A 26461-nucleotide genomic window follows, 5' to 3' on the forward strand; every position below is an offset into this window, starting at 1 on the left:
CCTGGGTCTGAGTTTTAAAAATCAGAAGAAACAGCATGGGCAAAGGCATGGAAGTGTGAAACTGCTTGACACTTAAAACGGATGAGAGACAGTACGGCATGGTAATTAACAGTACAGACTCTTGAGCCAGACTGCTTGGGGTTGAATCCTGACTCTGCCTGGTGACTGACGACAAGTTCCTTAGCTTCTTTGTGCCTCTATTTCTCATCTACACAATGAGGATGGTAATACTAGTAACTCCCGGATAATGCAGTGAGGATTAAATGGGTTGCAAAACACAAATCATTCAGAGCAGGGCCTGGCATATTTATTAAAAGTATTCCACAGTAGCTAGGTATCACTCTTATTACCAAAAACCTTTATTATATTTGATGCTTGCTAATTCCTCATTGTTATATGAGAGATAAAACAGACTAGACTGGACCACGCACTATAATTTCCTTTCACACCTCTCCAAGCTTTCTGGAGACATCAGCACAGTTACCAGACCCAGTTTCCTCACAGAACAGATTGACAGGAGATGCTCTTATCCTCCTTTCAAACTCGGAACTGTCCATTCTGCTAAGAAGAGCCCAGTCTATTAGTGCTGCTTGAAAATTTCCCCCGAAGGCACAATTTTGCTCTGGGCCCCAAGGAAAGGAGGAGAGGAAAAGAAGGGCAGGGAGGCTCTGCTGAGGGAGAAACGCATAAAAATGGCTCACTGCCCTTCTCCACAAACAATGAAATCATTGGCCAGAGTGACCCTGCCCTTGTGTGTGCTCAGGAACCTGTCTTCAGGAGTGATCATCCCCCCAGCTCTGGGTTTCTTAGAATCAGTGGCAATAGCCATGTGGATGTAAGACTTCTGCTTATCCTCTTCCTTCTTCCTCTCAAGTGTTCTTTCATAGACTTTAGAATAACAAAATGCAATAAAAATCACACCATAGTTATAGCCAAGAAACCTGGATTTCAGTCCTAGCTTTGACAATAACTGGGTAAAAATAATTGTAATAAGCACTTATATAGTACCCATGAAGTGCCAGACACTGTTCTGAACACGACACTTTCATCACTCATTTGATCCTCGCAGGAGTTCACCGACTCCAGTATATGTATTGGTCAGGCTAACTAGATTATGCTGTGATAACAAATAACTACCGGTCTCAGGGGTTTGTTTCTCACTCATGCTCTGTGTTCACTGTAAGTCATTGGGAATTCTGTTCTACGCTTTCTTTACCCCAGGATCCAGGCTCATAGAGAGGCCTCCATCTGGAATGTTTCAGATTTCATGTCAGGAAAATAGAAAGAACACACATCAGCTCTTTAAAAGTTTCCACATGGAAATGACACAGTCACTCGGCTCATATTTCATGGCCACCTGACTTGGAGTGGGCATGGAAAAGATGTCTTATTATGTGCCTAAAGAGGAGAACCAGAATATAGATGAACACTCTAAGTCTACTGTAATATGCTATTATTATCAGCGTTTTATAGATGAGGAAACTGAGGAACAGAGAGATTAAGTAAATTGCCCAAAGTTATATAATTCGTAAGTGGCAAAGCTGGGATTTGAACTCAGGCGGTCAGCTTCAGAGACTGCTCTTAATCACTATTTATAAACCTTTTCCAAGGCACTGAACCTGTCCAAGTTTCAGTTTTCTTATCTATAAAAATGGAGGGAGGGACCCTTTCTTTCATACTTCACAAGGGTACACTTAAAAGTCATCCATCCATCCATCCATCCATTCTTGCAGTAACTGGTATACCTACTATGTGCCAATTATTGTTCTAACTGTTGTGAATCATTAGTGACTAGGCCTAAGTTTCTGTGCTTATGGTAAGTACATTCCTCCAAGTATTAAGTAGTGAACAAAATAAATAATGTAATGAATCAATGAACAAGGTAAGGATAAATGCTCTTACGGCAATAAAATATAGTGATATTGCTATGTTCTGGATTGTGTCCCCCTAAAATTCATATGTTGAAGATCTAATCTACAATGTGATTATATTTGGAGATGGGATCTTTAGGAAATAATTAGAATTAGATGAAATAAATAAAATAAGTGTAGCCCCTTCATTATGGGAGTAGTAGCTTTCTAAGATGGAGAGAGAGAGAGAGAGAGAGAGAGAGAGAGAGAGAGAGAGAGAGAGAGAGAGATATCACTTTTTCCCTCCATGTGAAGGCAGCCATCAACAAACCAAGGGTCCTCGCTAGAAACTAAATCAGCTGGCGCCTTGATCTTGGATGTCCCAACCTCAAGAACTGTGGGAAATAAATTTCTGTTATTTAGGTCCCTCAGTCTATGCAGCAGTCTGTAACAGCCTGAGTAGACTAATTTACACATATGATAGAAAGTCACTGAGGAGGCTCTTTAGATTGGGAGAGCAGGGAAAGACCATCTCAAGAGGTGACATTTGAGCTGAGTTTATCATGTAAAGATCTAGGAGGCAAGCATAATTACAAGCAAAAGGCTCTGAAGCAGGAATGAGTGTGGATGTTTGAGGAACAGAGAGAGGAGTTTAAGTAGCTGGATGAGGAGGGCAGCGATAGGCAATGAAGGTGCAGAGGGAAGCAGGACCCAGACCACAAATGAAAGGTATAGACCACAGATTTGTCAACTTTGTTTTTAGCTTAAAAACTACTTTGCAAATCTGCTGAATGAAAACTGTGGACATGCTCACTAGGAAATACCACACTTAGACAACATTTTACATATAACATCAGGAGTTTTATAGCCCTTAACCCTCATGTCCATCCAAACCTCAGGTTGAGAACTTCTGAAAGATATAAAAGACATTTTGAACAGTACAAAAGGAAAGAGAGAAGGAAACTGGCATTATTTGCAAGCTTTCTTTGTGCTGGAAACTTTGCCAGTAATGATAAATTATTTATTTCACATATTTTTTCATAATCCTATTTGATAAATGATGAAACCAAGTATCAGGGAGGCTAAGAAATATGCTTAGGCTAAAAAGGTAGTCAATGACAAAGAACTTGAATCTAGGTTGGCTTCACTTCAGAGATAGTATCGTTGTTATCAGAGGTAGGGTCAATTTCATCCCTCCCAAGTGTATTTTTATTATTAGGTGAAGGGGCTGTATTTTCAACCAGCTGAGACAGTATTCTTTTCCTTTTCACTGGCTCTAGCTGAACAGTAGAGCAGCTCAGGTTCTAAGTCTCCATTTCTTTACTGCCACACTGATTACAACGTCAGCCTTTATGACTCCCAGCAGAGTGGTGAAATATAACCGCTAAGCCACTGCACCAGTATGCGCCCTGTGTAGTGGATGCCAGAAGACCTGCTCCAAGCTTTTTCTAGTAGTTTAGTATTCTGCTCAAAAGAGTCATTTACTGAGCATCATCTTTCTTAATTAGGGACCTAATCTATTGCAGCCAATCTTCTAAACAAGAGGAGGATAGAGACCTAAAGAGGAGGTGTGACCATTCATTTCAAGTTAATCAGCTTTGAAGCTGCTTGACAATGGATATTGATTTCCTAGTGCCTGGAAAACCTCCTGAGAGAGGTTTCTGATCTCAGCAGCCCCGGCAATCTATGCATTTCCTTATCCACTCATCATACAAGGCCAGGAAATGGCCAATAACGCATTCGGCAAGGAAACCACCTTCTCTGAAAAAAATATATGCACAAGAATGATTGGAAGGCTCCTCCTAGAACAAAATGAAGGAGGAAGAGTTGGCAACAGACAAGCATACTCCTCTCCACTTTCTTACGTCTTATAGCCTTATATATAAGCTAATACTAGCTGCCTTTTCTAGAACCACTCTAAATACATTATTTCCAAGTCAAAACACTGTTGGTTTTATTGCCATTTTTTAAGAATGAAGAAATTGAGGCTCAGAGATGTGAGTTACCTTGTACAGCATCACACAGCAAGTAACTGTCTGAGCTGGGAATTAAAACTCATGTCGGTCAGAGTGTGAAGTCTTTATTCTTCTGCTGCACTAGGCTGCCTCATCTTTCTAGATATGCATTTTCTCCCTTGACTTTCCATTTGCTTTAATATTTTGAACTAGTTAAGTCAGCAGGGTTCAGAGATAATGAGGCCCCGTTGGTAGAATTTGGCTTCCACTGATGTCCTATACAGTATCAACAGACTGTAATAGAGCTAAGTCGCACAATTACATGTTGGAAGTAGGTGTTAAAACAATTTACTTGTATCATAATTAAAATCATAGCACATATTTCAATTTAATTATCAATGAATATTTACATAGTTATCACAGCTGGAGCTATCAGCATGTAATATTCCAAGAAACACATTGCAATGTCGCATGTGTAGAAAAAAATCATTCAAACTGAGTCAATCCATTAACCCCCAACTAGATCAATGTTATTTCTGTGTATTAGTAGAAACAATACACACACCAGATATGTGCGTTACTATGCACCAGTACTATCTTAAGGAATACGAAAGCTGAAGAGAAATGTACTTGTACCAAAACAGTAAAGCTGTGTTTAGTAGAAAAATATATCATTTCCATTTTATAATGTAAATTTAAAGTAGTAAAAATTCAATAGTATTAAATTTTTAGTTCCTCGGTGACACTAGTCTTACGTCGACTGCTCAAAAAACACATGGCCAGTGGCTACTGTATTGGAAAGCACAGGCCTAACACATTATATCATTATATACAGTCAACAAATATCCTTTGAATAAATAGAGTCAGATATATATAGGGTTATATATGCTGAGAACTTAAAATGTAGGAAATGAAGATCTAAACATAATTGCATCATACTCAATTCCTTTCTAATCTAAGATGAATGGTACAGAGACCTTATCCGATTTTTAGTAGACCGGTGGGGATTCTAGAGGTTGGAATGGTATAGACCACCATGTGTAGTTGAAGACAGCACAGTAAAATGGGGAAAGCCATTGGCCTTTGGGCCAGATGACTGGGGTTGGAGTTCCCACTCCATAGCTTGTTAGCTGTGCGTGTTAGATTTCTCCTCTTTAAAAGAGACTGCTTGTAATACTTCACATATTTGCTGTGAAGATCAAATAAAAATATTTCTATTTATAAGTTTTAAAACATTGTCCAAATGTTAGTATTTTTGTCTTGTCTGTGCCAGCGGGAAATCTATCTCAGGCTGAATGCCACAGCATTCGGAAAGTATCCCTGTCGTAGAAAGCAGGACGGCATTGTTAAGTGGCTAGGGAAGCCCCTGTTGCTGGCAGAGTATGTATAGGCACAGTGGATAAAAGAGCTATGTCTTACTTTGGCCAGTCACAGTTACAAAACTCAAAGACTGGTGCTTAATGGCTTTTTTTTTTTTTTTTTTTTTTCAGGCAGTGGAACTTAAAGAGTGCAGGCTTCTGAACCGGACGACCTGGCTTTGAATCCCCAGCCTCTAGAGCATTTAAGATTTAGGATTTGGGATTTAGGATTTAGCAGCTGTGTGACTTTGGGCACACTAACTTACTATGCCTCACTTTTCTCATCTTTAAAATGGGAATAATAATAGGGCCTATCTTATAGGGATGGTTGAAGAGAGTGTTTAAAAGAGTGGCTAGCTCATATTAAGTTCTCAGCAAATCGTTAATGACTGATATCATCCTAGATGCACCATGAATGAGCATCTAGGAATTACCTTCTTTTTATAATTTCTCTCCATCTACTTCCTTACCACTCTCTCTGTCCACCACACAGCATCCCAGTTCTAACTTAGGAAATCACAGGTCCTTAAGATACAGCTTACCATTGGAGGAACAATAAGTCTTCCATTTTCTGCAGAATGAAATAACTGTTAAAACAACTCTTCTTGCTGAATTTAGATGTGTTATCACACTAGTTAGTTCTTGCCTTTTTACGTAGGCTTACCAAAGAACCTCCTCCCAAGAAGGAGAGTGAAAATGAAAGGAAATCTGATTCATTGATTCATTTATTCATTCCCAAAATATATATATCGAGTACTTAGTGTCAGACACTGTTTATGTGCTTGGGAATCAACCATAAACAAAATGGTAAAATCCCTGACCTCGCAGAGCTTGCATCCTAGTGAGGAGAGATGGGCGATAAATAATAACATAATAAATAAGCAAAATATTCAGTATGTTAGAAATTATAAACACTGGAAAAAAAATGAGCAGACTAGGGGGGACTGGAGGCATGGGATATAGGGGTGGGAAACAATTTTGAACAGAATTCTCAGTGAGAATAGGGCTTTGGGGGCAAATACTTAATGGAGGCCATGGAAATAACCACAGTGTGATTTGGGTGAAGTGTATGCTTAGAGAGGGAACAGCCACTGGAAAAGTCCTAAGGTGGGTGTGCACCTGGCCTGTTCAAAGCACAGCAAGGAGACCAATGTGCCTGGAATGGATGGACAGGTAGGGCCTAATATGAAAGGTCTTACTGGGCATTGTAAAGACTATGGGCTGATTGCTTAGTTATTTGCATGCAAGTCAGATTTGGTCATTGAGAGTATAAATAGACCAAAAAATTAGATTCTCTGAACTATTAGAAGACTTTAAGGGAATCGCATTCACTCACTCATCAAGCTGTGAATTCCTTCGGAGCATTGCCACCATAGAGGCAACTTGCCAGTTCTGGGTGACAGGGAGCTCGCGTCTTCTCAAGGCGGCCCATCTTCCTAGTTCTGTCTGGCGGAAAACTCTTCTGCTGAGCTGACATCTGATTGCCTGTCATTGCCATCCCCTTTACTTCTACCCCCTGGAGGCCTTTCAGAATAAGTCTAATCTCTCTTCGTCATGACATCCCTTCAAATATTTGAAGACAGCTGCCATATCCCTAGAGTTTTCTCTTCCGCAGCTGATAGACTCCACTTCCTGCTCTCATTTCTCATATGACAAATATAGTCAACTTCTGCTGTTTCTTCGGACTCTGCTCCACATCTATTTGATGGCCAGAAGGGAACACAATGTGCCTGGCTTGAGAAGACCAGGCCAGAGCCATCCCATTTGTGGCCTGGGCCAGGTCCCAGGTGGTAGTGTAGCGAAGGAGAAAGACTTAGGAATAGACAGGCATGGATACAAATCCCAGCTCTGCCCCTTCAATATGGGGTGCCTCTGGAGAGCGGTGGAGTCGCTCTGAACCTTCATTTCTGTATCTGTGAAGTTTAGATGGTAATACGAAACTTAAAGACTTGTTGCAAGTTTAGTGGTTTGATGAGTTGTCTAGTACCTTGTAAATGTTCAAAGTTGATTTTTAAAAATCTCCACCTTTGACAGCATTTTTCTCTCCAAGTCCACTATAACATTTTATTCCCAGAGCCAAATCTCACAGAATCCAGCCTCCTGAGTCCATCCATAGCCAAAATATTCTTTATGCTATTCTAATTCTTTAATAGAAGATATGTAGAATTTACAGGGGTTTTTTTTCTGTTTTTTTTTTTTCAACAGATTAATAAATACAGCAGAGAAGTTTTATTGGCCTGATGTCCAGCTCCTCAAAGGCTGTCGATGTGGTTTTGGGAGTCTTTCTAGTGGGTCATGGACAGGTGCAATGGGGAGGAGTAGATGGGGTGACCTATCTACATACATTCTAGCTGCCTAACGTTGTAACAGAATGAAATGGGTATTTATTCTAAATCCTGGAGAGTAGGCTCTTGCTTTGTCATAAGTATAAAGATGTAACTAGAACTTTCTAACTATCTCAGAGCTCTGCAATGGACACAGCTCTGCAATGAATGTGGCTTTCACTGCTCATCTGAGGCTGAAGGATAAAGGAAGACACTATTCCTGAATGGTTGTAGCCATTCTAATGTGGGAGATGGAGAGCTGGAGAGAAATTTGTGGCATACCTGGACCATCATGAGGACTGGCTATTTGGGCCAGTAGAACCTCCTCTCTATCATCCCTCATCTCCTGCATGGATTATTGCACTAAACAATCTCCTACCAGGGCCCGGAATCCAGTCGCAATTCCAGTTCTATCTCTCTGGTATTTGATTATGCCATTACTCTCAGTGGTTCCCCTGGCAATCAGGCTCCTACACACTTCACACTCATGTCTCAGTGGAATTTCCCAACCCGACATCCAGCCCACTCTAAACTCTAGTCTTTGGAAATCATTTGCTATCCCCTAAACACACCATTCAGGTCCAAGCATAAAATCCTTTGCCAGTGCTATCAACTCTGCCTGAAACGTCCTTCTCCACTTTATTTATCTTCATAAATAAATTTATCCCTGGTTCCTTCAGGACACGTTTATTATTTCTCCTTCCATGCGTTTACAACACGTTGCACATACCTCCATTGTAATCGAATTCATGTATTGTATTACGATAATCTGTTCATGCATGTCTCTACCCTAGAGTGTGAATGGAAAGATTCAGTATATTACTTTCCTAGGACTGCCATAACAAAGTACCACAAACTGGTTTAAACCAACAGAAATTTATCCTCTCAGTTCTGGAGCCTAGAAGTCTGAAATCAAGGTGTCTACAGGTCCATACTGACTCTAAAGGCTCTAGAAAAGTGTCTTTCCTTGCCTCTTCCTAGCTTCTGGTTGTTGCTGGCAATCTTTGGCATTCCTTGGCTTGCAGGTGCATCATTCCAGTCTCCACCTCTGTTGTCACATGGCCTTCTTCCCTATGTCTCTGTGTCCAAATCTCCTTCTCCTTTCTTTTCTAAAGACATCGGTTCCTGGGTTAGGGCTCACCCTACTTTAGTATGGTCTCATTTTAACTTGATTATATCTACAAAGACTCTGTTTCCAAATAAGGTCATATTAACAGGTAGGGGAAGAGTTAGCTTTTCAATATCATTTTAGGGGGACACAGCTCAGCCTATAACACTAGGTTTTATAGGTTTGTGTATTATCACTGCCTGGCATATAAGAGGTGCATAAAAATGCTCATTAAATAATGCAGGATTAAATGACAAATGAAAGGAAGAAGTTATCCCAATACACATTCACTGTGTGCCTCTATTTACACCAGACCCTGTGCTAGGTGCTGAGCTTACAGAGGAGAATAAGATGTGGCTTCAACCACCATTTCCTCCCCGTGAAGCGCTTGACTTCCCAGCCATGTATCTTTTACAGTCCTCAGCTCACCCCGAGATCTTTAGCTTTAAATAGACCTACCAGTGTGTCGGATGCCAGAGTGCTCATGACTAATTCAGGACCTTCCTGGCGATGAGTTCAGGGGCGTGGGCGTCCAGCTGGGACCCCCATTACTCTGGGATCACTGAGTCCTGCCTTCACTCAGCAGCTGTGCACATTTTACTGTCTGCATCTAGACACAGAATAAATCTATGGGTTCTTGAAATAAGTCCCCACTTTCCCACCCCTGTACTGCTCTGAGTTTTATTTCCTCAATTGTAAAATGACAATAATATCCAATTTCTCAAAGTTGCTGAGATAGCGGATGTGGAAGTAATTTAGTAAGCTACTTATTAGTTATTTAGTATTGAAACTGCATTTTGACACACATTCTCCCTCTCCCTGTATTCTTACCCCTCTACAAGAAGACCTTGCAGCTCCTCCCAAGTGGCAGATATCACTTATTTACTCCTTGAAACTTCAACCATGATTTGTATCGATTAACGAGATAGTACAAATATGATGGAGGCACAGGTTGACAAGCACTTGGATACTGACCCTCTTGTGGCTTTTGGTGGTCCTTTAAAAAAATATCTTAGGACTCTGTAAAATGCTGGACCCCAGTTTCCTCTGGATAGTCCCCAGAGTTCAGACATGCCCTTGGAGTCCAGTAACCTTGGATATCCTGAACTTCATCATTAGAGATATATTCAGTTATTGATGGGTCTTAGTCTCTATTCTTCAGACTACGTGCATTACTGCATGAATAAAAAACTAGCCATAGCTCCTAGGAACACAGAGCTGAAGACCAGGGACACTTTGCATAGATAGTCTGGAAAAAAAGCCTGAAACAGTGTTGAATATGTACATTAATTATCGAAATAAGTGTTGTGCTTAGAAATTAATCCCCACTTAAAAAGGGATTTTAAAGTCATATTTCAACTGGTCCTCACAACAGTCCTATAATTCAGGATAGAGATTTTATGCACTTTTATTTAGAAGGAAACTAGGGCCCAAAAGAGGTGACAGGGCTTCTTCAAGGTCATACAGCTAATGTATCAGTTATTTCAGCATAATGATTATCCTAATACTTAGTGGTTTAAAGCAACAATCATGGAGAGTGAGAGCCAGAAGAGCGGAAAGGCCTAGGGAGAATGGACGGCAGGTTCAAGTGGTGGTGGGTTCAGCTGAGGAAACTGAGAATCCTCAGAGAAGTATTTAAATTAGTAGGTCATTGGACATCCGGGTCTGAAGCTCAGGAAAGACTTATGGGTAGGCAATGTCAAGCTGGAGCCTATCTACACGTAGATGGAGAACTCGGTAGAATCCATTTCATGGTAATTAATGGAAAATCCAACTCAAGCTACCTTAAACCAAAACAGTAAAAATGATGGAGTTTTGAATTCTATTAACAATATCACTGGAAAAACATAGACTAGTCTTGCTTCAAGCACAGCTGGATCCACGGGTCCCAATGACGTAGCCAAGGCTTTGTCTTCCTCTGTCTCTTTACTTTGCTATCATCTGGATGTTGGCTTTATTCCAGACAAGTTTTTTTTTTCCTAGATGGTAGGAGCAAGCTCTTAATCAATTACTCATTTGTGATATTTTAGCAGTCCACTCAGACTCAGATGACATGGTTTCAGGATCTATGCAGGGCAAGGCTAGAGCATCCATCCTCAAGGAACTCTTCTGAGGCTTGTGGACCATTTGGCTCAGAGCTTTCTGGAAAATCTGCAGAGTTTTGAAAGTATCTGGGTCCACTCAGTGACATGACTGGCCATATTCAAATTGCAGTTCTTTTTCTGGAGCTAATTGGCTCTATTTCTGCTCTGGGCAAGACTGGGGTACCCCCATAGAACTCTCCTAAGATTAATTGTACTTGAATACCAGGATTTTCCACAAAAACAGAAAGAGGGAATGTGTTTAAATACCACCCTTGGGTGTCTCGGCTTCTTATGCCCCTCACCTAGGGGGTCCCCTTACCTTGCTTCCTGAGACACTGGATGGAAGAGATGGCCTGCAGAGGAATAATGGCAATGGGGAAAGGCTGGCCAAAGATAAGTCTTAGGAACATTCACATTTAAGGGGTCAGCACAGAAAGAAATAATAGTAGATAAAAGTAAGAGAGAGGTCAGCAAGTTTGGAGGAGCACCAGAAGAAAGCTTCTTCCTTTGTCCTCCTTCCAGAAGAATACCTGAATAATCAGACTTCCTCTCTCTCTCTTGCTCTTCTGTTCTCTGGAGTCCTCTACACCAGACAGTTAATTGCTTTAGAATGTTAAGAACCTCGCCAGTTGCTGTAAACAGCCCCAAGCCTCACATCCAACACCTATCATGCAGATTAAACTATTAATATGGAAGAAAGGAACGGCAGAAAAGATAATCAAGTTTAATTCAATTCTTTCCCAAGAAAAGCACAAGTCATTAAGGAGTGCTGTATCCTAATAGCCTCTGAAGGCATCTCTTTCCAAGAGAATTAGCTCATTTTATCTAGATCTCAGCATTAGGAACTCCAGAGCCTCCAGCAGGGAGATCTTTTGTTATCCCAATTATTTCTAATATGGCTCTAGCTGGAGGCTCAAGAATTTAGGTCAAGGAAGAGGGAGGTGGGTGGACTTGTTCTGATTGTCAGCTTCTTTATCTAAAATAATAAGCATAATACCACTGCTCTCTCAGAGTCTCTATAAAAATTAAATTAGGATCCAAATACACCACTTTGATATAGGATTATTTTGAGCTGGAGGCAAATGAGAATCAACAGAAGCAGAAAGACACCTTCCAGGAGCTTCCCTTATCTGACCAAAGCAGAAACTCCTGAGAAATGAAGACTGCCATAAACGCACTCTCCCAGGGGAAACTGTATGGTCATGAAGGAAACAGTCAGCAATGAGATGGATCTGCTCAAACAAACCCTCCTCTGTTAGCTCCCCTGTGTCTGTTTATTTTCCCACAGTTTACTGTCCTTGGAAACCTAAAACCTTTCTTTGTCTTAGTACTTCTCCACATGTGTATTGTTCTTTGTAAAGATGTACAAACCCACGTTCTAATCACCCCTTTGAGTTACTCATCACTGGGATTCTCCTGAATGTATTTACGCTGCGCATGTTAATAAAATCTGTGTATTTTTTTTCTTGTTAATATGTCAGTTTAATTTGCAAGGTCTCAATAGGGCTTCCTAGAAAACCTAGGAGGGTAGGGGAAGAGTTTTTTTTTCTCTCCTACATGTGTCAAATGATGCAGAGATAAATAATAAGGCATGGAAGGTAGATATGGAGTGTGGAGGAGGAGGGTGGTCATTTAAAATAGGAAGGTAGGCAAGGGCACCAGAAAGATCAGAAACACTGGGTGTTACCAGTGAACGTCTTTTTCTGTTACTTAGGGCTGAGGGCATCCTGAGGGCAATAGCATTTGCCTAATAAGGCTTGGTTATTGTCTTTGGAGAGCGCATCTGGCAGTGAATACAGTTGAGTAACCAGAAGATGATACTACATATGTGAGCCTAGGAAAACGCACAGACTGCTGCAGAAGTACACAGCCACGTCAGCAGGTCACGAGATCAGTCAGATCACTGATTTCCTTCTGTGCTATGATTCCTTGCCTCCTTTTATGCTCTGATCCAAACCAGGAGACATAAAGTCCTCCACTGTATTACTTAACATGGCTGTTTCAAGGCACAACTCTCTTAATGAAACTTTCCAAACGGTTATTGGATCAGAAGGAAATAAACACAGGGGAATCAATAAGTCTGGGATCTGTGCAATAAGACAGCCACTAGCCACTAGCCATGTGGCAATGTAAATCTAAATCAATCAAATTGCGTAAAATGAAAAATTCACTTCCTCATACTGGCCACGTGTGCTTAATAGCCATATGTGGCTAATGGTTATTGCATTGGACAGTGCAGATATAAGACTTTTCATCATTGCAGCAAGTTTTCCATCACTGTGCTGGCCCAGGTAATATGGCTCAAGCGATGCTACTGAAACTTGAATGTGCATATGAACCAACTAGGGCTCTTATTTAAAAAAAATCAGGTTTTGATTCATTAGCTCTGGAGGTGGTGGCTAAGATTCTGCATTTCTAATAAGCTCCCTGGTAATGCTGATGCGGTTGATTCACCAGACACTCTTCAGTAGAAAGGGCTTAGAGGTCAGGGCGAGTTCTCCAGTGCTTGCAGGAAATGGATGGTGCCCAGGAGGCATCTACATTAACTACTTTCACATCCATCCTGGTCTTATTTCTCCCTTCGAGGTAGAAGACACACCATATATTAATTCCATTGTCCTTTACAAGAGATTCAGACCTTATGGGCAATTGCACAGGCTAAAGACTCAGAATACGTTTGTTAAATTTCTGGCTTTAGACTTTACAGCTGTGTGAGTTCGAGCACGTCACTTAACCTCTGTGCCTCAGTTTCTCTCATCAAAATAGGGAAAATAATAATATTTGATAATGTCTGAAACTTTATGAGTGCTTTGTAAATGTTAGCTGTTATATTTATTAGTCAAATAGATTTGGTTGCAAGGCGTATTTTCTCATATATGTACTCTGCGCTACGTCCTAAGAAATACAGATATTATCAAGATACAGCCCATGACCTTGAAGGGGTACTGGGTAGAACTGCAGAAGTCTGGCATTGGTATAGGTCTTTGGGAAGGAGAGATTATATACTTTTTTTTTAAATAAATAAAAATGATGAATCATGACGTTAGATATCTATGAAAGTCTATGCTTCCTTTTTACTGTTGACATTGTAGGACAACCCTGCTTGTAGCTTAACTAGTAAGATAAAGTACCTACATATGCGACTGGAAGATGTGTCACTGGGTCCAATCTTTGCCCAGAACCACATTCAGGGAAAACAGTCCAGTAATGAGTATTATTAAAAGCAAATTTATGTTTTTAATGGCTACTCTTAAAGAGTGTCCCAGAGGCTGCAATGTATAACTCAAAGCAGCATTTCTTAAACTCCTTTTCCTATTTCTCTCAATTCCCTTTCTCATTCTCGTCTTTCTACCAAATCTTTACCTAAAATCAAGACTGTGATTCGTTCCTGCCTTTTTCTCCCAGTTTTTCGCTCATGTAGCAGGCCAAACCTTGCCTCTCTCATCTGCCCATCCTCTCACTCATTAGCTGTTTCCTATGACTTCCTCTTCCTCCAGTCTAGATGTTCACAGGTCCCACTTCCTTTCAGAAAGCCTGTGCTCCTGCTGTTCTTACCTTGCCACCTGCTGGGAGAGGACATGCAGCTCTAGCTCCCACTGCTTCTGGTTAGAAATCTGTCCAGTTCTCAGATTACAAAGGAGAGTTCAGAAAGCAAAAGTCCTTCCTCCACAGAAAGGAGCTTGGATGGTGGGGTAGGCAGAATTCTAAGATGTCTGTCTCCTTGAATCCCCACCTCCTAGTGTATATGACCTGCATAACGCCTGGGACGGTAAGCGTGCTGGATTTTACTCCTTTGATTAGGCTATGCTATATGTGTGTTGACTTTAAGAAAAGGAGATCACTGGCAGTATCACAGCCAGCGAGGTTTATCCGGGATGTGATTATTGCTAATTAGAAGCAAGGGAGATCATTCAAGGAGAGTTTGGCCTAATCAAGTGAGCATTTTAAAAGCAGAGGGTTTTCATGAATGTGACACTGTAGGTGACCTCTAGGAGTTAAGAGAAGCCCTTGACAGGGAAATGCCTATGGACTGACTTAGTCAGCAGAACCAATGTAGAATTCAAAAGTAGATCCTAGTATATTTGTAATTTAATATTTGACTAAAGTTGTGATTTTACTAAATGAGAAAGGGTAGGTCATTTAACACATGGTACTGAGACTACTAGCTATCCAAGTGGAAAAAAATAAAATTGGATCCTGTTCTTAAACCATTAAAGGAAACCCTCTAAAGATATTATACGATAAGTATAGAAATAATAATTGTTTTACAGCATAATCTCAGAGACTATGTATACAATCTAAGGCAAGGGAAATCTCGATCAAGATTGGAAACCCAGAAATTATTAAAATATGTAGATATATTAAAGCCTTTAAAATTAAAATCTTATGGCAAGAAAACCAAAGGTAAGTTGAAAAAAGTGATAACATAATGATACTCCAGTGATTAATATCTACAATTAAAAAATAAGTTTTAAAATGTGGATAAGAAAAGATAACCCAAAGGAAAAATGAGTAAAACATATGAATAGGCAATTTAAATAACTGCAAAGAACCAAGAAACATGAAAATGATAAATTTTACAGTAATATGAAAATGTATATTAAGATAATAATGTAATCACTTTTCTCCAAACAGACTGGAACGAAATTTAAAACCCTTATATTTAATCGTTAGTATGAATGTGGGGAAATACATACTGTCAAACATTGCTGATGCTAATAGGCATTGCTATAACTTTTTTAAAAACAAGTCATTGAATAACTATTAAAATGAGCATACAGACGTACCTCAGAGATACTGTAAGTTATGTTCCAGACCACTGCAATACAGCTGATATCACAATAGAAACATCACATTAATTTTTTTGGTTTCCCAGTGAATATAAAAGTTACATTTACAGTATACTGTAGTTGATTAAGTGTGTAATAGCATTATATCTAAAAAAAAAAAAAAGACTGTATATACCTTAATTTAAAGTACTTTGTTGCTAACAAATGCTGTTTATCATATGAGACTTCGATGAGTCATAATCTTTTTGCTGGTGGAAGGTCTTACCTTCAATTTGTAAAAAAAATAATAATAATAAAGCAATATCTGCAAAGCAGAATAAAAATGAGCATCATAAAATGAGGTATGGCTGTATATATGTTTATATTTATAATGTGTATTATTTTTTTAAAAACCGCATGGCAAAGGAAACAAAGCAAAACAAACAAAAGAACAAAAGCAGAGGTTTTTCTCCTGTTGGTCACTGAGGAAGCAGTGAGAAAGATGTCTTCCTGCCAGCTTGGAAGAAACTACCACCATGTTGTGAACTGCCTATGAGGGCCACGTGGCAAGGAATGTGGGTGACCTCTAGGAACCAAGAGAAGCCCTTGAGCAGGAAATGGGGCCCTCAATCCTACAACCATAAGGAGCTGATTTGGACCAACAACTTCGATGAAGCTGGAATGGATTTTTTTTTCTCCCCCCAGAGCATCGAAAAAGGAACAAAGCCTGCTGACTCCTTGATTTCAGCCTGGTGAGACCCAGAGAAGAGATCCCAGCCATGATGTCTTTGGCAGGACATCTGACCTAGAGGACTATGAACTAGTAAGTGGGTGTTTTAAACCTCTAACTTCGTGGTAATTTGTTACCTAGCAGCTGACATTGAAAACTAACACTGAGGGTAAGTGAGGACAGATAAGGTATGAATGCTTGTACACGCATAATATTTATTTCTGTTCTGGATACAAATATTACTGGTCATACAGTGCAAAGGGCTGAATGGAGAGCAGACGGTAAGGGCTGACAGAGGGCAGTTGAGGGGACCTGTGGCCTGGGGTGGTAAGAAATGCTCCATAGGAGAGGCGGAACAGGTGCCAGTGATTGATGGTAGGGTTTGGTAGCTGGAGAAAACAGGAGAAGCCTGTAGAGGGGTTAATTTATGGAAAAGCGAGTGGGCAGGAATGTGCATGACGTGTTATGGGAAGAGCAAGGAGGCTGCTCCAGTCCCTACCTGTCTCCTCACTTCCCACGATGCAGCCTTTCCAAAGGATTCCCAGGACAGGTCTGCGCTCTCCCACCTTCAGGAATTTGCATGTGTCCCTTCCTTTTTCTGTAACAACTCTCTCACTTCCCTGCTTGTCTTTCAAGACCCAGCCCAAGTCTCCTCCCTCATGCAACCAGTTCCCCCAGCTTCCCAGTCTCAGAAAAGTTCACCCAAGCCCAAGGTCCTATAGCTCCTAAATGGAAGCAGGGACTTGTTCTAGTATTCCACATTCAGAGAAGAAAGAAAAAAACCTCTTTGCTAGGTCAATAATTAACTGCAAATCCAATCCTTTTGACTAATTCTCATTTTCAAATAGTGGGTTTTTGTAAAGTGGAGCACACCAGTAACCCAGCCAGGCTGGAAGCCCCAATTCTGTGGGAGCCCTTTGCTGTGGATTTCTAAAGCAGCTGGAGCTGGGAGTTGCTGCCTGAGGCCCTCAATGAGAACTGGAGGGCCCCAGGCTCTTCCCACAGGATCCCTGATCATGTTCTCGTTTCCTCCTCCAGAAACGTGGGGCTAAAATAAACCCAGAAGCTGAGGACGGGGTGAGTCAGAACTCTGAGTGGAGCAATTGCTGCACGGCTGCTCCTTGTGAGAAACGTCCCCCTTGAGCCCAAGTTGTTTATGCCAAGAGCTGTGAGCCTGAGAAATGAGCTCTCTTAAAACAGGTTGGCAGCAGGCTCCCCTTCCTGGAGATGGCATGGTATTTCATAGCACGGAAACTTTTTGTGCCAGTATAAAAGGAGGGGCGCACAACCCTCTGAGCTGGGGAAACCTGGTGACAAAGGAGGACAATGGGGTGGAAGCCAGGTAACAGGAAGTTTAGTCCCAGCTCCCCTGCTTACTAGGTTTGTTAGATCAGGTAATGCCTTTTCCACCTCCGGGTCTCTTTTTCTTAATTGCAAAATGAAAACGTAAGCCCAGATGATTTTCGAGTTTCCCTGTAGCCCTGACATTCATTCAGTTTATCTGAGCAGCTCCCCAGGTCTCCAAGCTCACTCTCAGGCCCTGGCCGTGTAGATGTTAAAGGCGGAGAAAAGAATGCTGACATGGCTTGGGCTGCTGTTGCTCAGGTGAACCAGGCCCAGCCGGCTCCCACTGGTTAGATACCTCCCTAGTGCAAAGCATCCGAGAAATGGCTGGAGATGCAGAGGTGAAAGAGACAGGGTCCCTTCGAGAACTCACTGTCCAGCAGATGAGGGTGTAGACAGAAGATGTGGACAACAAGAAGATGACGAGCTACACAAACTCCTGTGCTAAACCCTGACTGAATGACACACGCGAGCAGCTCAGAATGGGAAGTAGTCTACAACGGTCCGAGTAGAAGTGGATTTCAACTGGGAATTCAGTTCTGGCACTAGATTTCCCCCATCTCGGTGAGAGACGTCAGTATAAAATGAACGGAGACATGAAAATTCATTTTCTTCCAATGATCCAACATTTTAACATCCACGTAGTTTTCTCCAGAAAGAAAAAAATAAATCTGGATTGTTTATCATCTCAAAACCTTCCCATAATTGAGAGAAAAATAATCCAGACATAGTAATCGGGGGTCACTCAGCTGAGAAAGCTTCGAATCCCTAAGATTCTAGTCCTGTTACACCTTCATCTCATGTATTTACCACAGTCAGCACGTCCAATGTCTTTCAGTCATTTTAAAACACTTATATATGGCATTGCATTTTAAACCACATTTCAAACAAATATTAATTTAATTACATATTTTAATATTTTCAAACACCAGGAGGCTTCATTTAATTTTATGATTTTCTCGTAACGAGATTTTTTTTTTCCTTCGACTTTTTGTTTGGAAGCTTTAAAAATAAAATAAGTAAAAAATAAGATACACATACAGAAGATGAATAAAACATATATACAGAAGACTGAATTAAAATGCATATATATAATTATAAAACAAACATATATAACCACCAATCAGGTTACATGGTCCTTTAGAGTCCCCTCTTTTTTGTCTAAGCTCTTCTAAATTACATGCTTGTCACTTGTAACCAGAGCCGTAATACAGCACCTGAAGCACCTAGGGTGCTACCTGGTACACAGTCGGTGCTCAGGAGGTACTCTTCCTAATTGTAATTCAGTGATTCATTCAACAAACATCCACGAGTTTGTAGCATGTGCCAGCTCTATATCAAGCACTAGGGAAAGAAAGATGTTGGGGACATGGCGTCCCTCCCAGGACTGAGCGGGAGAGAGGCAAGTAAACAGATGAAACCGAAAATGATTAAAATCTGTGCTAATAGAGCTCTCTGCCCCATGAACATAGGGAAAAGAGGAAGGAGTTTGCCGGTCAGTCAGCATGGTGGGAAGAGAGCTGGATTTTCCACCACAGGGAACAACCTGAGTGGAACACAGAGGCCTGAGCAAGCAAGCTTGTCCCTGTGCACTGTGGGGAAGGCGGGATGAAACGTGGGGATAGAATTGGGGAGAGAACTGGGCTTTTTCTTTGAGGATCAGAAGAACCAACAATCATATAAATGCATCCAATTTAGAGGGAAGATTCCCCTCACAGTAGAGTGGAAGTTGTGGGCTTAAGTAAAACTGTCTTTCATTACATGTGACAAATAGTAATTCATAATATTTATCAAGCCTGCTGAGCACTATATGTGCATTATATCATTTAATCAGCATAAAAGTCCCCTGAGCTACATACTATTATTACTCTGAAGCAGTAGAATTTAATTATTATGAAGGTGTGCTTTTAAGCTAAATTTTTTGCATCAAAATCCTGGCTCCAGTTCCAGTTAAGATGGCAGAGTAGGTAAATGCTATGCCGGCCTCCTCTCACAACCACATCAAAATTACAGCTAAACTGTAGAATCATCGGTGAGAATCGCCTTAAGGCTAGCTGAGCAGAAGTCCTACAACTAAGAACATGCAGAAAAAGCCACCTCAAGGCTGGTAGGAGGGGCAGAAACACAAAACACCTACCTTGCACCCGTATGTGGTGGTTGAGAAATAGGAAGGATATCTTGGCTGCAGAGATCCCCCTGAGGAGCGAGGGGTCCTAGCCCCACACCGGGCTAGAACTCAGAGCACCAGTGCCAGGAAGAGAGGTTCTCCACAACTTCTGGCTGTGAAAAACAGTGGAGATTGTGGCTGAGTGAGACGGAGGGCCACTGGAATGCCAGACACTCCTTTCAAGGGGCCCACACACAGACTTACCACCAACAGATTCACTCACTCTGAGCTCCCTCGCTGTGGCAGCTGTTCGAAGGGTGCCAAGCACATATGGCCAGGAACTAAATTGTCTGGCTTCAGGGTGAGGGCTGGAGGGGCAGTGTTCTCCCAGACAGAACTGCTGGCAGAAGCCATTGTTTCTTCGTTGAGCCCTCCCTCTCCTGGTGTGCAGATGCAGGCAGCCACCATATCTGAGTCTCCATCATTCTAGCTAATAACTGGTAATTCCCTGAGACCCCATCCCATCCAGCTTGTGCCTCTGGTGGATTTTCCACACAGTATGAGCCTATCTTGGCTCATACTGTAGACTTTCCTAAAATCTCTAGGTTCACAAGTCCCAAACGGGTAGCATCTAACCTTGGCCTGCCCTCACACCTCTTACTAAGCATCCCAAGCCCAGCACTAGCGGCAGCCAACCTTGATTCACAGCTGAGCTCCTCTCAGGTACCTCCAAGCCTAGCACAGGTGGAAGACATCTATGGATTTCTTTGTGGCTCATGCCAGGTGGCCCTGGTCAGGGCACAGGTGGCAGCTCAACTTGGCCTGTGGTAGGGCCCCTCCCAAGAGGGCCTGGGCCAGCATGCCCAGTGGCCACTTTGGACTGAGCTAGAGCACCACCCCGCTGCCTCCACAAATGACACACCCAAAGGGCAGACTTAGCAGGCACTAGAACCCTGCTAAAGTGAATCTTGCTCCAATGGGTCAGCCCCTGCACAATGGCTTCTCCACTGTAATCAGTACTCACAGTCAATCAGCCTGAGGGTCAGTCTCTTTCACTGATGTACAAATAGCAACCAAGGTTCAACTACAACAGGAGGGCACACACAACCCACGCAAAGGACACACACCTGGAGCACATGGCTCAGGTGACCAGGGAGACTGTGCCACTGGGTCCCATAGGACACTTACTACATAAGGTCACTCTCTACTAAGACCAGGAGACGTAGTAGCTCTACCTGATACATAGAAACAAACACAGGAGGCATCCAAAACAGTGAGACAAAGACGCACGTCCCAAATGAAAGAACAAAGCTCCAGAAAAAGAACTAAACAAAATGCGAATAAGCAATCTACCAAATGGCAGAGTTCAAAACACAGGTTATAAAGATGCTCTATTATCTCAGTGAGAACTTCAACAAATAGAAAACATAAAAAAAAAAAAAAACTAGTCAGGAATGAAGAAAGCAATAACTGAAATGAAGAATACTTTAGAGGGAATCAATAGTAGCATCGATTAAACAGAAGATCGAATCAGCAATTTGGAAGATAAGGTAACAGAAAACACTCAATCAGAATGGCAAAAAGAATCCAAAAATACAAGGATAGTTTAGGGGCTTCATCAAGCGTACATCAATTGCACCAACACTTGCATCATAGCAGTACCAGAAGGAGAACAACAAGGAATTGAAAACCTATTTGAAGAAATAAGAATGGAAAACTCCCTTAACCCAGCAAAGGAAATAGACATGCAAGCCGAGGAAGCACAGAATCCCAAACGAAATGAATTGGAAAAGGCCCATACCAACACACATCCTTAACCAAGCCAGGTTTGCTTGCTCAAGATATGGGCAAATTTTCGAATGGCTTAACTCTCGAAACAAGGATTTACTGAAGTCACCTTCCCTAAAATGTCCAGTGAGAAAGGGATAAGGGATGTTGATCTAGTTGGTCATTGCCACCTTTGGGGAATCTGGTTAATTAATTAATGCGTTTATCAAACACTTATTCACCTATTGAGATCCTACTCAGTGTATTGCCATTTCACAGGAATTATCTCAGAAACTCTACAGCACAAAATGTGTATGTCTATTTCCGTTTTTATAAGTGAGAGTATTGATGCCAGAGGAGTAAATAACTTGTCTAAGACCACGCAATGGCTGTTGACTTTCCCAGAGTCCACCCCATAACACCTGCAGGGGCAGGGCTTATATAGTCTGAGCTAATCCCAAGTTTTGGGGGACCCAGGCCTAAGCAGAGCATTCTGTTGGCCTTGGGATTAACTCAGAAATTAGCATCAGTTTGAATCAAGAAGTTGCAAGGGAAAATTTCCTTTGGTTTCTGCAAATACTGTTCTCACTCTTTAGAGAAAGCCTCATCCTTTGACATTGTTATGTATGGATTTGAGTTTTAGGGGTTCTGCAGCCACCTCACTATTGGCTTGAAGATGATACTGTTGCAGGGGGTAGGGATGATCAGGAGAATCGCAGAGACTACTGGATTAAGCCAATCCCGAAGCTTCCGGCTATGTGGGCCTGTGCATGTCCTTATTGTTTCCACCAGTCCGAGTGAGGATTTCTGCACAGCCAGCAAAGCAGGAAGCTGGGCTCCAAGTCCAGGTCCAAACTGGGTGACTCCCCAATCCATGCCTTCCTACAGTGCCTGGCTGCAGACATGGCTGTTCTACCCCCAAGTTGTTTACCATCTGGCGGGAGGCTTCTGGCATTCTGCGATCATGGCAGATTTGATCATCAGTCACAATGCCAAAGTGGTGGTGGTTTGAGTCATTGTTTATCTGTTGGTCTAATTCTTCCATAATAAATATGCATCGCTTAGATGATAAAAACCACAAAGGGGAAAATTCCATGTGAGGCAGAGATAAACAAAAAGCTCTGCTAAAAAAGAAGGCTTATATAAAGATAAATCTACATGATGTGAGTTTGGCATGGTTTAAAAAAAAAAAAATGCTAAACTGGATCAGGCCAAAGATAAGGCAAAACACTGAGTCTTTTATCACACACCGGCCAGTTCCCTTTGAGACTGATTATTAATTAGGAGGAGCTGGTGGTAGCTATTATCAGACTTCTCTGATTTTCCCTCATCAACAGAGAACCTTTATAGGCATACCCTAATCAAGACAGCTTCTGAGGGCACTGGGTCCAACTAAGGGAGGCTCTAGAGCTTTCCTAAGAGAGCTCCTATAAATTCATGTAATTCTCAAGACAGTGAAAGCCAGAGAAGAGACCTGGTATGCATTAGAAAGTTGGTTTAATGCTGTGTTTTAGTATGAATTTCTCTAACTCCCTTGGTCAACAGTGAGATCTTTAAGAACAAAGAAGCTCTCTCTACATGCCAAAGAGAGACCCTGACACCCAGGGGTAGGCTCAATGTTTGTGAGGTTGTACCATAGAGACAAAGAGTGATAGAGAGGTGTTGAAACCATAGAGTGGACAGCCCTTCTGAGGAGGTAGAGGTCCCTGCCCAGCTGCCAGTCAACACTAACTGCAAAGAGGGGAGGAGTCATTTCTAGGAAAGAAAAACCACATGAGTGAAGGTTTATCAAGAAGCAAATGGAATTTTTCTGTTGCAAGTTGCTAGTACACATTGTTTTAAGGCCTTTATTAACTTTAGACTGTCTGACTTTGGTTCCTCGGCTCCAACATGTTAAAATGCCCCCATATCCCACATTAGATGGAACTTATATATAATTATATTGTAAAAAGTTTTGTAAGTTATAAAAGTTGATATGATGTATTTTTTAGACACACTAAGTGAAACACTTATCAATTAATTTAAATGTTATGGCTTTCATATTTCAGAGCAAATCATTTCTGTTTGAGATTAAAAAGATTTTCCTAGGTCCTTGGAAAGCTTGTAGGCCTCAGATGCTATTGTCATGAAACGTGGTCAATGAAACAGCCCTAGCAGTTTAGAAGGACGGTCGTGCCTCTGCTGGGTTGATAGGCAAGGAACATATTCATTCACCTCTGTTGTTCCCAGTGTGTGGCAAATACTGGGCATTCCGTGAAGATGAGCAGATTGATGCTCAAATAGGAGACAAGCCTAGACTCAGATCAGGGTTGACCTTTCAGGCAAATCAGGTGGAGATATAGGCCAAAAACTGTGGGCATGAGGAGGGGGGGGCATCCTACCCAGGAATCTCATGCATTTTCATAATTCTGTTTTTCTCGGTATAGGGATGTGGCAACATAGATGACTTAAAGAAAATACTCCCTATGTGCCAGGCACTGTGCTAGTCCCCTTTACATATAATGGTTTTAGTGAAATCACAAACAACCCTGTGCATAAGTAGCACACTGATTATATTTTACACTTGAGGAAACTGAAGCTGGATAGGCAAAAAGACACGGAGAAAGTCACACAACAGAGGAGGAACTCATAGAGTTTTGTCAGACACGAAAGACCCACCCCTGCCCTAGAGAGTTTTCAGGTGAGTGGGTGAGTGCTGAGTGGAGGAGAGGTGGGGGAGAGGGGGTAAGAACTCGTTGGAGATGATTTCTGGAGCCCTGGGTGGGGATCCTTTGTCTTCTTGGCAGATTGCCTTTCTACTCTCCTGCAAGTGCCCTTCTGCACCTCTGGCCCCTGAGACATGACCTCGGCGCCCCTTTAGTTGCTAAGAACAGATTGTCTTGCTGGGCTTTGCCAAGACATTAATAAAACAGCTCTTTGGCTGTAGCCACACAAAGGTAGGCAAGGGAGTCACTGATTCCACAAGCAGAAACCCACCCCCTGGCTGCAGCCTGATTCCTGATCTTCCCACTCCCAAGGACATAGGCTAAGATTTCTTTTCTCCCATTTATTGCATTAATTTCAGCCTCGTAGACAATGCCTCCCTCCAGCCGCGTTTACCTGCTGTTGTTTTTAACCTCAAAAAATGTCATGGCAACAAAGTTTAGAGGAAAGATCACAGTGTCTGGTGTCAGACAGACATCAGCTCGCATCCCAACTCTGCCGCTTGCTAGAACTCCAATTTTGAGCAGGTCGCTTCAGGTCAGCTTCCTCATCTGTGGAGGGTTGGGGATGAATTAAGTGATGTAATATAAAACTTAAAAATGCCTTAAATTACCTGGCAATTCATGTGCTTTTGGGGGAAGTATGAGGCAGAGGAGCAAGAAAGATGCCTTTCTTTTTTCCCAGGGATGAGAGTGGAAGGCAAGGAACAGTGTTCAAGCTGAGGGAACAGACAATGTGAGGCCTAGAGACAAATGAAGTCCAGTAGAGCTATCATAGACTATACAGAAGGGATTAGGGAGACATAAATTAAGGACGGAGGGCTCAAAGCCATGTTAAGATTTAGCATATTGTCATAAGAGAAATGAGGAGCCACTGAAGAGTTTTAAGGAAGTAACATGACTTATTTATGTTTTTATAACTTCGCTTTGCCAAGGTAAAGAAGAGATTACAAAGGGTCAAGGCTGAAGACGGGCGGTCCAATTAGATGCCCGGTGAGGAGTGGCAGGCTTGACCAGGGAGATGGAGGTGGCTCTAGAGAAGGACGACTGTGCCGTTCTCTCACTCTGTGGTTTCGGGGAGGCCACTAAACCTCTGTAAGCTTCCTTTTTCATTCAATCACTTGTGGAGGATAATAATAGTGTTTCCGTCCAGAGTTGGCGCGGACTGAACACTGGCAGGCTGGAGGTGGTTGTTATCATCGTTAATGGCGGAAGAAGTAGTTCTGGAGACGTTCCAGATGCACTCAGGGAATGCTGCTGTCGTGAATGAAACAGGGAATCCCAGTTCTTTCTCATGCCCCACCTACTAAATATGATGCCTAAATGGGCAGTGAGTGTAAGAAAGGGCCCTTCTCAAAAACGAAATCCTGGACGAAAGGTACAGATGGTCCTGGTTGAGGAAGAAAGTAGAGAGGTGGGGCATTATTATCTAAAGAGCGCCGTGTGTCTGCTTGGTGAACTCTCCTGAGATTCAGGATAAAACAGCATGTGTCAGAAAGGTGGCAGGTGGGGTGGGAAGGCTGGAGCCTTTTTGAGGAGGGTCAGGAAACAAAGCCTCAAAAACCACCCAGGTTGGCAGCAAGGCTATTTTTAGTTTGGTACGAGAAGCCCACAGAAGAAGTATAACCTGTCACTTAAATCCTCCTTGCTTCTGTCCTCCCTGCCAGGAAAACTAATCATTGAATCAGGAGGGTAAGAGCTAAAATTGGTAGGAGAAAGGAAAAAAAAAAAATCTGACAGAAATGCAAAGGTGTAGAGAGTGTCTTGCTGTTAAATATGTTCAAGTTGCATTGCTCAAATCGCATGTGAGGATTCAATTCAAAATAGGAATATTTTTATTGTTTTTGCTGATTTTAAAGAAATGTATGCTCATGATAAAACTCTCAACTATCTATAGGAACTATTTTGAGCACCAACTTTGTGGCAGAAACTTGACATAGAGCTGTATGTGTCTTTACGTCATTTAGTTATCACCCCAAACTTACTGCGTAGGTAGTGTTTTTAACCCATTTTACAGCTGGTGAAACTGACGCCAAGAGAGGATCAGGGACTTGCCTGGAGTTACACAGCTGGTTCCGGAAAACTGCTTACTCTCCCTATGCCTCTCCCTTGGTCTTCAGCTGTTTAGGGAACCTAATGACCCGACTGTGGGCTCAGACACTGACTGGAGCCATATTCTGGTTCAAAACCCGATTCTCCAAGTTACAAACCTTATATCTCTGGGGAAATTGCATAACCATTTGCCTCTCGGCCTCACGGCCTCTTCTGAAAAATGGAGGTATTAATAGTACCTGCAGTGGTTGGGAGGATACAATTAGCTAATGCATGTTAAAGGCCCAGAACTGTACCTGGTATAATTATTG

At 41.9% G+C, this 26461-nt stretch overlaps 1 long non-coding RNA gene across 1 annotated transcript in view; it reads left to right on the top strand.

The window, feature by feature from the left end:
* The window catches only part of LOC107519216, a 105834-nt gene that overhangs the window by 18700 nt on the left and 60673 nt on the right, over nucleotides 1-26461 (top strand). Inside the window, exon 3 of the long non-coding RNA XR_001599053.2 lies at nucleotides 16154-16271. This is a non-coding gene — a long non-coding RNA (uncharacterized LOC107519216). The remainder of the gene's footprint in view (nucleotides 1-16153; nucleotides 16272-26461) is intronic.

The sequence above is a fragment of the Rousettus aegyptiacus genome, unplaced genomic scaffold (assembly GCF_014176215.1).
Source record: "Rousettus aegyptiacus isolate mRouAeg1 unplaced genomic scaffold, mRouAeg1.p scaffold_m13_p_2, whole genome shotgun sequence".
In the NCBI taxonomy this organism is placed as follows: domain Eukaryota; kingdom Metazoa; phylum Chordata; class Mammalia; order Chiroptera; family Pteropodidae; genus Rousettus; species Rousettus aegyptiacus.